The following is an 11,088-nucleotide window of genomic DNA, read 5'->3' as shown; positions in this document are numbered from 1 at the left end:
TGTTTAGTCATGAAAAAACTAAGAATAATTAGAAGAAGAGGAGGAGATGAAGAATAGCTAGATTTAGGTGTAGTTTTTTCCTGGTTTGTTTTATGTTAATTAGTTCTAGGTTTAAGAAGAGGAAAAAGGAGAGGAGACTAGAAATGGCATCATAACCTTGCTAACCTCATAAATGTCATATACTTAGCTTGTTGTCCTCTAAAATGACACAATAAGCTTAGTTAGGTCAAAAATGGCATAATTTGCTACGTTAGCTCAAAAATGGCATTTTTCTTCTTATTTAGCCTATTTAGTCCATTTATGACATAATTTAGCCTATTTAGTCCACAAATGACATAATAAGATGAAGAAAATCAAGGAAGAGAAAGAAAAGAAGGAATAAGAAGAAAAGAATACTTCTTCTTCTTCTTCTTCTTCTTCTAGTCTTCTTCTTCTCCTTCTTCTTCTTCTTCTTCTTCTTCTTCTTCTTCTGATTTTCTTCTTCTTCTTCTAACTTTCTTGTTTCCCATTTTGCAGATTTAATTCACTATATGGAAGCTTGCATGGATGGAGTGCTTGTTTCTTTGTTCTTCTTTTCGTTTGTATCGAAGAATAATGTGGAACTTGTTATATGGATGCATGGAACAATGTGTTGGATGAATATTGTGATATTAGTGTAAGATGTATGGATGAAACTGTGTTTCTTATGTCTGTATGTTGTCATGATGGAGCTATGTGTTGGATACATCATATGTCTGTTGTGCCTGTGAAAAAAAATATGTATATCTATGTGTGAATTCCAGTGCAATTAAATGGATATAACTAAAAACAGGGGATATATAGCCTCTTTGTCGTCCGCTAGCAGACGACAAAGAGGACACATGGCAACTACCTATAGAAACTGGGAGCACTGGCTGCCTATTTGGACAGTTTGCCGTCCGCTGGCGGATGACAAAGACCTTTGAATCTTTACCGTCTGCTGGCAGATGGCATAGCTGGCCACGTGGGAGCTTCCCAGTGCTGGCCTAACTGAGTTCTTTGCCGTTCGTCAGCCGACGGCAAAGAGCTTCGACTCTGTGTCGTCCGCTGGCGGACGACAAAGAGCGTCGTTAACCCCCTAACGGCTCCGACGCCACCCCACTGTCGTCTGTTGTCTTTGCCGTCTGCTGGCCTCAGATGGCGGACAGCACAATCCTTTGTCGCCCGTTTCATGGAAGCGAATGGCAAAGAAGGCCTTTGCTGGCATCTGTTCAGACGAACAGTTTGTCGTCTGCTGGCGGACGGCAAAGAAGTTTGTCGTCCGGGATCTATGCCTTTGCCGTCTGCCATGACGGACGGCAAAGAAGCTGATTCCAGTAGTGAAAGGTCTCTTCTTGGTTGTTCATTTCAGTTTGGTGCTACACTTGCATTGGGATCTTGATGGTCTTAATCGAAATCGGCTGGAGATCAAGCAAAAAATCATGGAAATTGCTCGGTGGGCACGAGGATGGCAGATTTGTATGGCACTGATATACTGTTGTGACCACTTCTTCGACGGTTTGACTACGTGTTCTACTTCGACCAAGTCTGTGCCGACCAAGACTAATACATCAACACCTTTCTCAATTGGGACCCCATCTGCCACGACGACGACTACATCGACCTCGTTGAGGGTATTGCGGGTACAATGGGACCCAGGAGGTTGGCATGGTATCGGCTTGAGGGCAAGCCGATTCTTATGGAGGGGGGATTGTCAGCGAACTGGGCTTGCTGGGCCCATAGCCACCATCCTCCTCTCTCTCCTCCCTTCTTCTGTTTCCTCATGTAATCCTCGATTTGTAGCCAAACCATGATGATTGAGTGAAACTAGTAGCTTCTTCTGTTTCCCCCTCATGTAATCCTTGATTTGTAGCCAAACCATGATGATTGAGTGAAACTAGTACTCCCTCCGTCCGAAAATACTTGTCCTCGAAATGGATAAAATAGATGTATCTATAACTAAAATAAGTCTAGATACATCCATTTTTAGGACAAGTATTTCTGGACGAAGGGAATAGCTGGTTCCTATCAGTTATACTCCTGCGATTAAATGCCCATAATTCCCTGATTTAATCATTCATTATCACTTTTTGTTCGCTGATTCCCGAGTTCCCTTGTTGCCAGGTAACTCGAGACCGTATTTGAATTGGTAGAAATTGATGTAAATAGCCAAGGTGGGAGTATTAAACCGTGGAAACTTTTAATGAAAAAAAAACTGTGAAAACTTGTGCGTTCTCTATTGTAATCATGTGCAGATGCTTAGCCCAGTTGGTACCCGCAGCTCTAGCTGTACTACAGGAGGCCCGCTTGCCCACCTCATGGCCCATAAGTGGGCTGGAACCAATGCTACGCTGAAGCAATTTCACGGGCCTAAATGCAAAATTAGCACCCATGGGAAGCCCAGCCACGTTGAGACTTCTGGCCCACATGACCTACGAAACGATTTTTAGTGGACTGCGTGGATTTTCTTATAAATATATAGTACCACCTCGCTTATATATCTTAAATATAAAATCACCTAAGCGGGACGAAACCAAGAATATCACCTTACATTAATATATTGTGTGTGTGTCTATATATATATATATACTACATAAAAATTTCTTATATACTACATACTCCGCGTACATACTCTCCGATATGATAGATACTAACTAAAACGTATGAAATAAAAATAGGAATAACTACACCCGGTAGTAAAAAAAAATTGTCATATATATATATATATATATATATATATATACGGTTGCGCTATAGTGAGCGAGAGCGCAGAAGCCTAATCATGCGCTCCGGCCGCTACACCCAAGCATGTGCTGCTCGGCAGAACAAGTGATTGCTAATGATGGTAAAACCACTCACAAAAGAAAGTAATGCAATTTAATTGGTTACTACATGTCATAGACAACTCCTCCGCCTCGTAAGGCCATGGTAAAATTGCTTGAATGTATAGTAATGTAATTAGTTCTGTTACCGGCAGCCATACATCACCCTCCGCCCCGTAAAACAACTAACCATTTTGTCTTCCTTGCGTCTGCCCGTAAAATAGGAAGTCATATAGTAATGCTCGAATAGAATGTCTAATTTTGTTTGCTTGGTTAACCCGCAAAATGATAGTAAGTTTTACGACTCAAAATCAACATGAGATTTGATAGTAACATACCTCGTGTTTTATAGCAAAGGTGATAGACTCTTTTACTACTTCTAGTGTGTTGAGATTTGATGGTAATCCACTTAATGTTCAATAGTAAACCCAATGTATTCTTTTACCATCCACTACTACATAGAGGAGGCGTGCACGAGTGGATTTAGTTGGTGTTGATAATTGGATAGTAACATACTTAGTATTCAGTAGTAAAAGCGATAATTCTTTTACCACCCACTACAATAGAAAGGAACGTGCACGAGTGGATTTACATTGATATTTTGATGGTAATGCACTTGGTATTCAGTAGTACCCCATGGGTGGGCCTACGCCCACGCACAAAAGACAGTCCATCAATCCTAACGCTGGTGCCGTGTGCTGCTCCTATACCGTGCAATCATCGTATTGGATTAGTACCAGATTACTAGATTAGGCTAGCTTATGTGCTGTATATATACTACTATGTGTGTGTTTTTTAAATAAAAATACCCTGGCCTCTTCATCGAGCGATGCACACAATCATATTTATTTTATATTATTCAACAGAGTAGTACAAGAATGAATTCATTAATTAACACCAAGCCATCATCCTGACGAACTACATCACTACACCTACTAGCTTGATGATGTGCCCTTACCATGCATGAATGCACACCATCTAATCCGGTAGTCTCACCAAGCCGCCCCACGTCAAGCCGAGATCACCAACCGGTCTAGCAGATCCACACCGTGCATCGGATACGCATGCTCCAGATCCGCCGCCGCCATTTTCCGTCGTCCCAACTTCTGGAGAGATTCATGCATTGACCTTGCCATGTACAACTACCGTCGACTCCACCATGACGCCAGACATCGCCTCCACCCTTAGCGCGTCCATCAACGTATGTCCAACGTTGAGACCCCGCTGCACCACACCACCGAGATCCACCGTCGTTGATGCGGTAGATGCCACACCGCAACAACTCTGGCACCGGGAACCATCCGTGCTCACCGCGCACACCCTCCATCTAATGCCCAAGACAGAACCTCCAAGGAGGTGATGACGCCATGGCGCCGCCGCCTCTCATTCATGGGGAACTAGGGAGTAGGGAGGATCGGAGTTGACCTCACCGTTGCCACCAAGAAAGGGAATAACGCCCAGAGTGCCATCGACGACGTGGCCGCCGCTGTCGGCCAGAAATTTCCCCTGGACAAGCTTCCACCCCGTCACCAACCAGGCCAGCCACCAACACCTCCGAGCATGGACCCCGGAGATCTGGAGCAGCCGATGAAGAGAACCGCATGCTATGATAGTCCGCCTCAGATCTGACGAGAGGGGCACCGGGAACCACCTCACGCCACGACCGTCGTCCACTGGGACCTTCTGCCCAAGCAAACAAGGAAATCTGGCCGACCGATCCGACAAACGCCCACCACCAGCAGAAGGACGCCGCCCTGCCACATCCCATGTCGCCGACTACCGAGTGAAGAGAAATGAACCTTGCCAGCACTGGCGTGGGCCGGGGTTTGCCTGGACGCACCCTCTGGTGGCGGCAAGGGAGAGGGGAGAGAGAATTGTTGTTGAACTATTAGAATTTTTATGACCCGTTGCAACGCACGGACATGTTTGCTAGTATATAATATATATATCTCCCTAATAATAAAGCACGGATTGGGTCTCCGGATTCACCGTCGCTCTATGCATAGGCTGGAACGGCCAGCCGGCACGCTCTATGTGTGTGATCTGTCGACGGGTTCTAGCCAGCCAATCTTTCATGGATTTTGGTCATGAGCATGACCATGATGATGCCAGTGCTTTTCTCCTACATTGGTTTCTGTTTCTGATGCATTTTTTTGCAGCTTTGATGATTGGTTTTCATACACTTACATAACTTGTAGTTGGTGCCTTCATAATTCAAAAGGAAGCTAATGTAGTGTTTGGTTCATGCACATGCCAGAAGGCTTCACTATGGCTACAGATTTATTTTTTTGAAAGACTGAATTTAGTGTTCAAGGCAAACGCAATACTGTTGTACATATGTCGATATATATGGCTACGATACGTATCTCTCGAAATAGGCTTTTACCCTACTTTATAAATAAAGTAACCGGCTACTATATGTATACGTACGAAACAAAGTAAACAAACTTCACTTATGCATGTCACTTATTTTTCAGATACCAATTACTGAATTTCTCCTCAGATGTTATTGCACCCAATTTTTTTGTAGTATGTAAAATTTGTCAGAACTTGCCCCTTAAGCGCACTTCTACCCATGGAGAATTGAGGATAAGCAACATGTATGTGAACTCAAATTTATGTGTAAGCTCCTACTAAATTAGAAAAGGTTTTCAAATTTATGAGGCTGCATGACCAAAGTCCGCGAAGACAAGGGGGCAAACATCCACCCTTGAGATCTTTTATCGCTACCACATCTGCACAACCAGATTCAATCTTGTGTTCTGCGCATTGGGTTCATTTTGTAAAAGGGTCCGAGAATTTTTTTTTTCTTCCGTTGCAACACACGGGCATTTGTGCTAATATATATATATATATATATATATATATATATATATATATATATATATATATATATATATATATATATATATATATATATATATATAGAAAATAGATTCTACCACCTAGTGGTAACTACCACCTAAGAATCCACCGTTAGATCTGAGCGTGTTTTTTCCTTAGATTGCCACAGAGTCATAGCGGGTTAGACTAGGTTCCACCAACCCATTTGGTATTATATTAACTAGCAAAAGAGCCCATGCGTTGCAACGGGAGAGAAAACATAACACACATTCTTAACCCAACAACCATCACCCAAGACCACAATAGGTCCATCTTCTTTATTTTTGCGAGGCATCATATTTGTGTTGCCGCTTATCCTCCTTCTCGCCCTTGCCGGCGATGGCCTCGATGTTCACACAAAACAAAAAAAAAACATGTTTGAATATGTTTAATCCTAAGGCGTCTCTCTCCTCCCTCCCCCTCTCTCTCTCGCTTTCTCTCACTCTCGCAATGAAAAATCTGTTGTTTTTCCCTGCGACATTTTTCAGAGGTACGCATGTGTAGTTATCAATGTTTTCTTTTCCCTATATTGTTATAGTGGAGTGTTTATTTGCAATCTGGGTCGCCGCCCGTACGAAAGGAAAACGGATCTTACGCTATAAATTATAAGTTTGCTCCCCAAACGATATTTTAAAAATATTTAACAGGTAAAATTAACATCATATGTAGATTCCACATATTCTTCTAATACAATTTCATATATAATATGTTAAAATCAGAGTTACGGTTTAAAAGATATGTATGATTTAAAAAATCATTTATTTAACTTAAATATATTCCAAAATAACATTTTATAATACTTAATAGGTGAAAATAATCTCATATTCATATTCTACATATTTTTCTAATCAAATTTCATATATAGCATGTTCAAATCGGAGTTACGGTTTAAAAGATGATTTAAAAGAACATTGTTTGACTTAAATATGACCCGTAGATGAATTACCTAAAACATCGGGGGGGGGTCCGAAAAATATAAAATAACAGTTCGAGTATGACTTAAATCGGGACTGCAGCCAACTGGATCAGGATGAGGAGCTCGGATACATGTTTTTTAACAGATCCATGCATCATCAAAGCATTCATACTGTTCTTGATTGGTTTCATTTTGACAGATTCTTGATTGTTTTCTTATTTTTTCTGGCTTCTTTAGTCACTTTTTTTTGCGAGAGGCTTCTGTAGTCACCTGCAGCCATGTGTACATGGTTCTATGATTCATTACGGAGAACGCTGCCTGCTCCCGCGCGGCATGAAAACGACGATGTATGGCTTCATCTCTAGCACGGCGACAACCTATGGTTGATTATCATGCTCGGCGCCAACAACGATGATAGATTACTTCTCCGGCTTGGTGGCGGGTGCCGGCCACGACGACGAAGAGTTGCGCCGACATGGCTGCTCCAATGTGGTGGACGGCTGCAACGACGACGAAAGCTATACGCCAGTTCTAACTTCGTCGGCGTCCTCGCGGCAGCGTAGACGGTTCTCATTTTTCTTTCCTCAGGCACGAAGAAACATCATCGCCGAATGGCTAGCCGATCATGAACCCCGGCCGGACGGAGCAGATGTCGTGCTAGTCAGCTATACGAATAAAGCTATAGATCGATGCTTGCTAGTCTCCATGATGCACCATACATGCATGACATATTGACATCACATCTACATCATGTACGTACATGCCATGTACTTCATCTGTTGATCAGTTGCATCTTGTAATGACGTAAAACATACTCTTGTATATCTATACTCCATATTATTGCCTCTCCTTTTACATACTTTTGTATGGCTGCTACAAAAAAACTATTTTATGTGTGATCATTGCAACTGTATTTGATTAAATTTTGACATGGACATGGCTTGCTGATACATGAACTAAAATACTTTATAGTTCATACTATATATATATATATATATATATATATATATATATATATATATATATATATATATATATGGTGGGTCTATTATGATAACACCCTTAAGAGTCTTATTCTGCACACCGCTTTCTTATTCTGATAACACCTCCGATCGAACCTGGTAGCTACAATCTCTTCCCCACCTGGGCGCCGCACCACCTCTAACCACCTTAACCCCAGCCCCAACCCCACGTTCTTCATCCCTCTCCCTGCCCCGCACCCCCTCACCCCCAGCCCACCTCCTTCCTCTCCCCGCTTCCCTAACCTTCTTCCTCCCCGCTCCCTCCGCTTCCACCAGCCCCAGCCGTGGCCTGAACCACCGGATCCGGCTGCCAACAGCCTCCGGCGCGGTCCCAACCATCGCATCCGCCCGCCACCAGCCCCAGGCACGACCTCAAACCGCTGGATCCGGCCACCACCAGCCCCCAACGGGGCCTCAAACCGCCGGATCCGGCCGCCATCGGCTCCTGGCGTGGCATCAACCATCGGATTCCGGCCACCATCGGCTCCCGGCATGCCTTTACACCACGGGAATCGGTCGCGACGGCCATGGATGCGGCAACCAACCCCCCATCTTCCCTCGGCCGTCTCTGGACTGCATCTCCATCACCGAAGGGCTCCCCTCTCCCCTGACCGGATCCGCCCATTCTCGAGGTGTGACGCCGTTCCCCGATGCCGACGAGCTGCATCGCCTATTCCCTGCTCACCCTCGTTCCTGTCTTCGTTTGCAGGTCGCCCGTCCAGGGCATGTGGTCCACTAAGTGGAGGTAGGAGGCCACGGGCAGAGAAAAAAGAGGTAGGAGGGTTCTCCTCCGGCGCCGCCCTCGTGGAGGATCCAGCGAGATCCTTCGCGCCCAGTCTACGTCGCCACCAACCAGCACTGATCTGGTTCCCCCCACGCCCCTGCCTAGATGAGATGTTCTTTCTGTCGTGGCCCTGCCTTGCCCTGCTGCCCTGCATCAGCCCCGCGGCGGAGCTCTCCTAATCTGCGCCGCCCCACTCCCCTCCTGTGTGGAAGCCGCTGCCGTGGTGTGCAGTGCAACCATGGCTGTGCTAGCTCATCCCCGACGGCGTGCGGTTCGGTGCGTGGGGTCGTGTGGTTCGGCGCCCGTGGATGTGCTGTTCTTTTTTTTGGGGGGTAAGCACGTTGCAAAAATTGCAGTGCGGTTTAGCGACGGTGGAATTGCGGTGTGGTTCGGCGCGTGTGGAGGTGCAGCTCGTCCACGGGGATCTTGTGTTCTTTTCTTGTCAAAAAATTTATGCTTGACGAGGCCACAGGCGCCCCCGACAAAAGCAGTACTGATGGCGACGCCGTGCAGCTCATCGGCGACATGCGCGTGGTTTTGCACATAGCAGCGTGTAGTTCGGTAGCCACCTAATACACAGCAGTACAGTTGGATCCCATGGAGTTTCAGATGCTTATTTCAGCGTTCATATTTGTAGTGCAGTGCGTATTCGTGGGAACCAAAAAATGGTTGTTTATTCTTGATGCTTTTTTTGCGTTAAAAACTTGTTATGCCTTAAGCAGTGCAGTTAATTGTTGGATGTTGTACTCTTGACTTTGTTGTGTAGTGCGGTTAATTTATAGGTATAGGCGAACAAAAAACAAGAAAAGAAAAACAAATAGGAAAAATACACGAAAAGACATGCAGTCCACTCATCTATGTATGAAGTGCAAAATTGTTTCGTGTGCTTTAAAAATCAGTCGACTACATCAACGCATGCAGTGCTTTTGGTCATCGGATGTGGTTCACTTTTTAGAGTGATGTTGTTCACTTGTGTCCAAAATGAAAGTGCTAAAAAATTTAGCGCAACAATAAAGAAAGCGATGAGGTTCACTTCGATATATGTCACGGGTCACTTGCCTCCTCTCTGCAGTCCACTCTCATTCACAAAAAGTTTGAAAAAAAGACAATAAAACTCGTATGAGAAAATTTTGTGTTCGACAAAAGAAACGATGCAGTTCACATGACTGTCCGATGCAGCGCGGTTTTCCGTTTGAAGCAGTGCGTTTTTCTGTCCCACGACGATTTTGGTGTCGCGAAAAAACAGAGTGTCCGCTTTTCACTAATTTTAAAACTGCACTTAAACTGTAAAGAATTAGAGAGTGCGTTCTACATGAAAAAGTTCCGTCTCGTCGATATCTTTCCAACAGCGTATCGTTTGAATCATTCCGACCAGCGGTTTGCAAAAATTTCACGAAAAAACAGCCGCTGCCTCTCGAAGTCAGCCGCACGATTTTCAGAATTAACTAAAAACCGTAAAGAATCTCAAAACTATTTCAACATATGAAAGTTGCGCCTTGTCCGTAGCTTTCCAACGGCGTATCACACGCCCCATTTCAACAAACGGTTCAAAAACTGGAGCGAAAACAGTACCAAAATTTTTAAAAAACTTGAAAAACAGAATTCCGCGATTTAGTAAATTTGAAACTGCTCTTAAACCGTAACGAATTAGAGAAAGATTTATATATGAAAAAGATGCGCCTCGACAATATCTATCCAACAGCGTATCATTTGCTTGATTCCGACAAGCGGTTTAGAAAAAACGCGAAAAAACGCTCGCTGCCACTCATCATCCGCTGTACTATTTTCAAAACTGCTCTTAAACCGTGTGGAATCTCGAAAAGTGTTCAATATATCGAAGTTGCGTCTAATCCATATCTTTTCAATGGTATATTACACGCCTCATTCCGATAAACGGTTAAAAAATTAGAGCGAAAACAGTACCGAAAAAACACCGCGTACAATTTTTTTCGACACGAAGTTCACTAGTCTTTATTGCAGTGCTCGTCGTCAAAATGATGCAATGCGCTTCTGTTGAGCGTGCAATGCCGAAGTGGTGTGCAGAATAGTTATTCTGCTAATATTAGCAAAATAGACCGTCTGTATATATATATACATATATATATATATATATATATATATATTTCATACTCTAAAAAGATCATATATGTTAATAACGATATACTCCATACTCTTTTTAGAAGGACGAAAATGTAATTCATAACGTGTTACTCCAACAATAATACTCCATACTTCACACTCCATACTCCATGCTCCATGCTCCATGCTCCATACTCCATACTCCATACTTCAAAAAATATACTCCATCTCTAAAAAAACTATAGTATATAGACCCCAAAAGGTTATTTTGTATTCTCGATACTTAATAAAAAGTTCATATACACATACTTATTATTCATGCGTGGATATGCTCCAGTCTTTGTAAAAATATCATATACTCCATACTATTTTAAAACTCTGTACTACATTTTGCATGTATATATACTCCATACAACTTTTTGTGCAAAAATATTTCTAAATTTTCTCTCCCTTATTGAGTGAATATGCTCCCTCTCTTATGAATGGTCTACATTTAATAATTTGCATGTCATGTACAAACACCCCATAGTAAGTTTAGGAAAATTGATAAAAATATGTCATACAGAAAAAAAAGTACATGCTACT

This window comes from Triticum aestivum, chromosome 7B (genome assembly GCF_018294505.1).
Source record: "Triticum aestivum cultivar Chinese Spring chromosome 7B, IWGSC CS RefSeq v2.1, whole genome shotgun sequence".
Taxonomy (NCBI): Eukaryota; Viridiplantae; Streptophyta; class Magnoliopsida; order Poales; family Poaceae; genus Triticum; species Triticum aestivum.
The sequence above is the reverse complement of the archived record's forward strand: the minus strand, read 5'-3'. Positions refer to the sequence as shown.